We start from the raw sequence: 6062 nt of genomic DNA, 5'->3' as shown, positions 1-6062 counted from the left end.
GTCAGACCGCACCCAGAACCCCAATGGTTTCCGCACCCAGAACCCCGACGGTTTCCGCACCCAGAACCCCGACGGTTTCCGCACCCAGAACCCCGACGGTTTCCGCACCCAGAACCCCGATGGTTTCTGCCCTCCAAGAATCCTGATGGTTTCCGCACCCAGAACCCTGATGGTTTCTGCCCTCCAAGAATCCTGATGGTTTCCGCACCCAGAACCCTGACGGTTTCCGCACCCAGAACCCTGATGGTTTCTGCCCTCCAAGAATCCTGATGGTTTCCGCACCCAGAACCCCGACGGTCTCCGCACCCAGAACCCCGACGGTTTCCGCACCCAGAACCCCGACGGTCTCCGCACCCAGAACCCCGACGGTTTCCGCACCCAGAACCCCAATGGTTTCTGCCCTCTGAGGCGGTGAAATTCAGTCCGTGATACCTGAAGAGGGAGAGGTGGGAGTTTAGAAACGTCTTCTCTCTCACAACCCAGCCTCTGACAGTTACTGCTGTGGGATTACAAATCAACATTTGGGAAGCAAATGCGGAGCACAGAGAGGTTTGCTTTCTTCGTTGTACACCATCAATATCAATCCCCAAGCTTCCTGAAGTCCCTGCAGGTTCAGGACAGAGTGAGAGGCAGAGACAGATTTAACGGCGGGTGCACCGGGCCCGCGCCCTGGGCCCCGACTTCTGAAGGGCCCCCGCAAAACCCCAACTTGACATGTTTTCCTAATGATACCAAGTTTGGTTTCATATGTACAATTTTAACATTAATAGTACATAATATTTTTTATTTATTTAAAAATATGGTTAACATGTATTTTATTTTCCCTGTCCTCTTTTTTAAATTTTTTTATTTTTTTATTTTTCTGAAGTGAGAAGCAGGGAGACAGAAAGACAGACTCCCGCATGCCCCCGACCGGGATCCACCCGGCATGCCCACCAGGGGGCGATGCTCTGCCCATCTGGAGCGTTGCTCTGTTGCAACTGGAGCCATTCTAGTGCCTGAGGCAGAGGCCATGGAGCCATCCTCAGCGCCTGGGCCAACTTTGCTCCAATGGAGCCTTGGCTGCGGGAGGGGAAGAGAGAGACAGAGAGGAAGGAGAGGGGGAGGGGTGGAGAAGCAGATGGGTACTTCTCCTGTGTGCCCTGGCTGGGAATCGAACCCGGGACTTCCACATGCTGGGCCAACGCTCTACCGCTGAGCCAACCGGCCAGGGCTCTCTCTCTTTTTTCAAGGGGCTCAATATTTTCTTCTGTGCCTGGGGCCTCAACCAACCTTAATCCACCTCTGGTGAGGGGTCTCTGAACAAGGGAGCAAGATGAGTCCGTCTCATCTCTGAGGGACCCATCCTAGGGCAGAAGTCTGACCTCACCTCTTCTCTACTTAAGTCCCTTCCCTGGAACCCCATGGTCTTGGGACAAAACTCAGAATCCCCGTTGTGGCTTCTCAGCCCCCACCCTCCACCCCAGGGCTCCAGCCTCCTTCAGGCGTTCTGCCTCCTTTCAGTCCTGCCATGCCAACCTCCTCATGCAACTCGCTCTCGCTCAGGGCCTGTTTTCCTCTGCTTTCGCATCGATTGTCCTCTTTGCCTGGGGCACAACTCCGAAGGACGCTGCCCGCAGGACTTGGGCACACCAGACAGCCAATGTGCGAGGACGTTTCCCCACAGGGTTTTCGGGACGCCCAGCAAGGGCAGCCCGTGGAAGCGATTTGGGACGTGAGCTTGGAAATCAGCCGGAGTCTAGTGTTGCATGACCTTACGCCTGTCATTTATGCTTCCTGAGCTCTGCTTTCTCATCTGGAGGGCGGGGATAGAGGGGTTAAGGGCACCTGGCGGGGAAAGGAGACTGCAGAGGCCAGAGGACACCAGCGATGGAGAGCGGGTCGCGTCCACACCCTTGGAGGGTGCCGGCTGCAGGCTCAAGGTCCGCCTGGACCCCTGGACCTTGTCTATCTCCCCTCACGCCATGTTCTCTACCCACGCCTCTGCGCGCCTGTGGCGGCCAAGCAAAGAGGCCTTGCCAGGAAGATTCCTAGGCCAGTGCCGTGCTGGTCAAGAACCTCTGCTTATTGCCCTGGCCGGTTGGCTCAGTGGTAGAGCGTCGGCCTGGCGTGCAGAAGTCCCGGGTTCGATTCCCGGCCAGGGCACACAGGAGAAGCGCCCATCTGCTTCTCCACCCCTCCCCCTCTCCTTCCTCTCTGTCTCTCTCTTCCCCTCCCGCAGCCAAGGCTCCATTGGAGCAGTTTGCCCAGGCGCTGAGGATGGCTCTGTGGCCTCTGCCTCAGGCGCTAGAATGGCTCCGGTTGCAACAGAGCGACACCCCAGATGGGCAGAGCATCACCCCCTGGTGGGCGTGCTGGGTGGATCCCGGTTGGGCGCATGCGGGAGTCTGTCTGACTGTCTCCCCGTTTCCAGCTTCGGAAAAATACAAAAAAATAAAAATAAAAAGGCAAAAAAAAAAAAAAAAAAAGAACCTCCGCTTACCTGCCAGCAGGGAAGTGCCCGGACCCGACCCAAGCCAGAGTCTAAGTACAGCTCTTCCAGGAAGCAGCACTGGGCCGCCGAACCCACTCAGACCAGCTCTTCTCCTCTGATCGTCTTTTAAGGCTTTGGGCAACATCCTTCCCAGACAGGGGAGGGTCTTGTCTGAGAGGAATAATCACACAGGGTGTCTTGAGGTCACCTGCCATCTCACCTCCTGCCTCTCTCGCGACCCTGGTTTCACATCCCTCCACACGGCGTTGACTCCGTGTCTATGTCCTTCCTGCCCGAGGACTGCGGGGGTCTCGCCGGCAGGCGATCGCTCGCTCTGGAAGTTGCTCTTTTCTCTGACACACACACACACACACACACACACACACTGGCTCTTGGGGTGGCTTGTTCCGGTGCCCGATATGAAAGATTCACAGGCACGGAAAACTCATCACTGGAAGCGTCCGGAGCCCTGGCTCCAGGGGCCGGACACACACACACAGGATGGGGTTGTTTGGATCCATGGAACCGGAAGCAGGTTCCACGACTCCTTGATTGTGTTGACCATCCTTGACAAACCTGAATCTCTCTGTCTCTGCCTCCCTTGTGTCCCCTCAAGGACGAAGCAGACCTTGACCTTCCACGATGCCAGGAGAAGGGGGACCCAGTCTTGTTGGTGGGGAGGGTCCTGGGGAGGCCTCCAGGAAGCAGTGCGCTGGGTTGAGGTTTAGAAGACGAGCAGAGGCCGGAGGAGGGCCTCCTGGGCTGAGGTAACAGCAGAAACAAGACAAGAAGACGTCTGCCGTGGGTCCTTCGGTGTCGCTGCTGGGTCCGTGGGAGGCGAGGCCCGGAGGGCGAGGCCAATGGGCGGGCTGGGAAGACCGTGGAGGGGACTCGCAACTGTCTCTTAAGGATACGGAACTCTGAAGGGTTTCTGATGCGGGCACAGCAGGCCTCAAACGAACAGAGGGTTAGAAGCAGATGCGTCATAGCCTGTGTGATGCTGAGTCATGGAATCCCAAAGGTTTTGCCGTCCTTAAGGAACTCCAGCCTTTGGATACATTGAGTCAGAAAACAATAGCCAACCGCAACTTCCCGGTGGGAGGGAACAGGTGTCCTGCTGTGCTCCTCCCTGGGTCCAGGGCAGGTGAGGCAACCGCCGCTGGGGAAGACCTTTCCGGGAGGGGCTTGGGCATCACAGTTAGAGCCATGTCCACATCTGTTGTACTTCTTCCCTGTGGGGCTGCAGAGCCCCCTGGGGATCAAGGCAGCGCTCCGACAAATGTCTGATTGTGCCTCACGCTCTCCTTGCGTCATTGCTGGCTGCCTTTTCATAAAATGCGCTTGGGTTTGCTCTGCTCCACACGGGCTGGAGCCGCCGCTTGAGTTGCACTTATTGGGCGTTCACCTCAACTCGAGCACCGCTTGGAAGAGCAGCACCAGCGGAGTGGCGCGCCCTTCGCTCCTGAGCAGGCCCGGGGACGCGCAGGGCGGCTGGGATTCTCTTTCAGGGGTGCGGCTTGATCTGAGAAAAGAAACCCCTAAGATTTAAGAGGACAACCACAAAATAACCTGCCATTTCAACCAAAAGCCACAGGGGCGTCGGAACTCAGCGGTGCTTTCGGTCGGTCTCACAAAACCCCTTGTTGCCGGGAAAGCGTCTTCGTCTTCTCCGGGCCGCCTTGTTAATTTCCCTCTCCAATTAAAAATACATACGTGTATCATTAGCCATAGGTATCTGCTTACAAAACATCCAGTGTCGCTCACGGAACCTTGTAAAGCAGCACAATGGAGGGGAATCCGGTGTCAGGAGGTAACACCCTCGCGGAGCTAATGTGAGCTGGCGCGGTGGCCGTGGCGGTGGCTGTGGCCGGGCCGCTGCCCTTCCTGCCCCTGCTGCCCGCGCCCAGGAGGTCCCTGCGGGGGGCCATCTGCGGGGCGGGGCGGGGCGGGGCGGCTGAGGGGCTCGGGCCGCAGCCACGCGTCCCTGCGAGCTGCCCTGTTAGCTGCGGGGCGTGTATGGTGAACAGCGGTTCTGGTGAACAGCGTTTCTAGGGCTCCTCTGGGCAGTCATCACTGAGGGTGGAGCAGAGGGGACTCCTCGTTTTTTGTTTGGTTTGTTTGTTTTGTATTTTTCTGAAGCTGGAAACAGGGAGAGACAGTCAGACAGACTCCCGCATGCGCCCGACCGGGATCCACCCGGCACGCCCACCAGGGGGTGACGCTCTGCCCACCAGGGGGCGATGCTCTGCCCCTCCGGGGCGTAGCCCTGCTGCGACCAGAGCCACTCTAGCGCCTGGGGCAGAGGCCAAGGAGCCATCCCCAGCGCCCGGGCCATCTTTGCTCCAATGGAGCCTTGGCTGCGGGAGGGGAAGAGAGAGACAGAGAGGAAGGAGGGGGGGGGGGGTGGAGAAGCAGATGGGCGCTTCTCCTATGTGCCCTGGCCGGGAATCGAACCCGGGTCCCCCGCACGCCAGGCCGACGCTCTACCGCTGAGCCAACCAGCCAGGGCTGGGACTCCTCGTTTTTTAAGGAACTGCTGGTGTTGTCTCTGCCCTTTCAGCTCTTAGGCAGGAGGCGGAGACCTACACCCAGGTATTTGGGACTCAAGGGAACATTATTACCACCAGGGCAGGGGGACGATTCCTGCCAGAGAGAGGCCAGACTGAGTCTGTCCCTCGGTTTTTGCTTGTGTAAGTGGAAAAAAAACCCAAAAGAAAATAATAAAATAGAAACAAATCACACGTCCTGTGACGAGGCAAGCATTTGTTGTGAGTGAGGGCAACTTTTACACGAATCTAAGCCGCATAATGAACAGAGAGAGGCTCAGATGGTTGATCTAAAAACTGACTTGTGAGTTGGAGGGAATATGAACGTGAGGACGCGGTTTCCATCCAAAGGGAAATCAAGCTCTGTTAACCTCGTGCCGTGAGCCAGAGCGCATCCATTCAGAAAGGCAGGTTAAGTGAACTCCGAGAAAGACACATCGCACACACAGCCAAAACGTCTTAGGGCCAGGGCGAGTGAGAGCAAACAACGATAAATCTAAGCAGTAGCCCTAAACCAGGGGTCCCCAAACTACCGCCCACGGACCACATGCGGCCCCCTGAGGCCATTTATCCAGCCCCCGCCACACTTCTGGAAGGGTACCTCTTTCATTGGTGGTCAGTGAGAGGAGCATAGTTCCCATTGAAATATTGGTCAGTTTGTTGATTTAAATTTACTTGTTCTTTATTTTAAATATTGTATTTATTCCCGTTTTGTTTTTTTTACTTTAAAATAAGATATGTGCAGTGTGCATAGGGATTTGTTCATAGTTTTTTTTATAGTCCGGCCCTCCAACGGTCTGAGGGACAGTGAACTGGCCCCCTGTGTAAAAAGTTTGGGGACCCCTGCCCTAAACCTAACTTCATCTGGGAAATGAGAACAAACCAGGGTTATGGAAAATTAAGCTCTAAGTCACTCCTTTGTAATACAGCATGCGAGCTTTAAGGTGCTATAAGAAAATTTTTATAGGCCCTGGCCGGTTGGCTCAGCGGTAGAGCGTCAGCCTGGCGTGCGGGGGACCCGGGTTCGATTCCTGGCCAGGGCA

Source organism: Saccopteryx leptura, chromosome 5 (genome assembly GCF_036850995.1).
Source record: "Saccopteryx leptura isolate mSacLep1 chromosome 5, mSacLep1_pri_phased_curated, whole genome shotgun sequence".
Taxonomy (NCBI): Eukaryota; Metazoa; Chordata; class Mammalia; order Chiroptera; family Emballonuridae; genus Saccopteryx; species Saccopteryx leptura.
The sequence above is the reverse complement of the archived record's forward strand: the minus strand, read 5'-3'. Positions refer to the sequence as shown.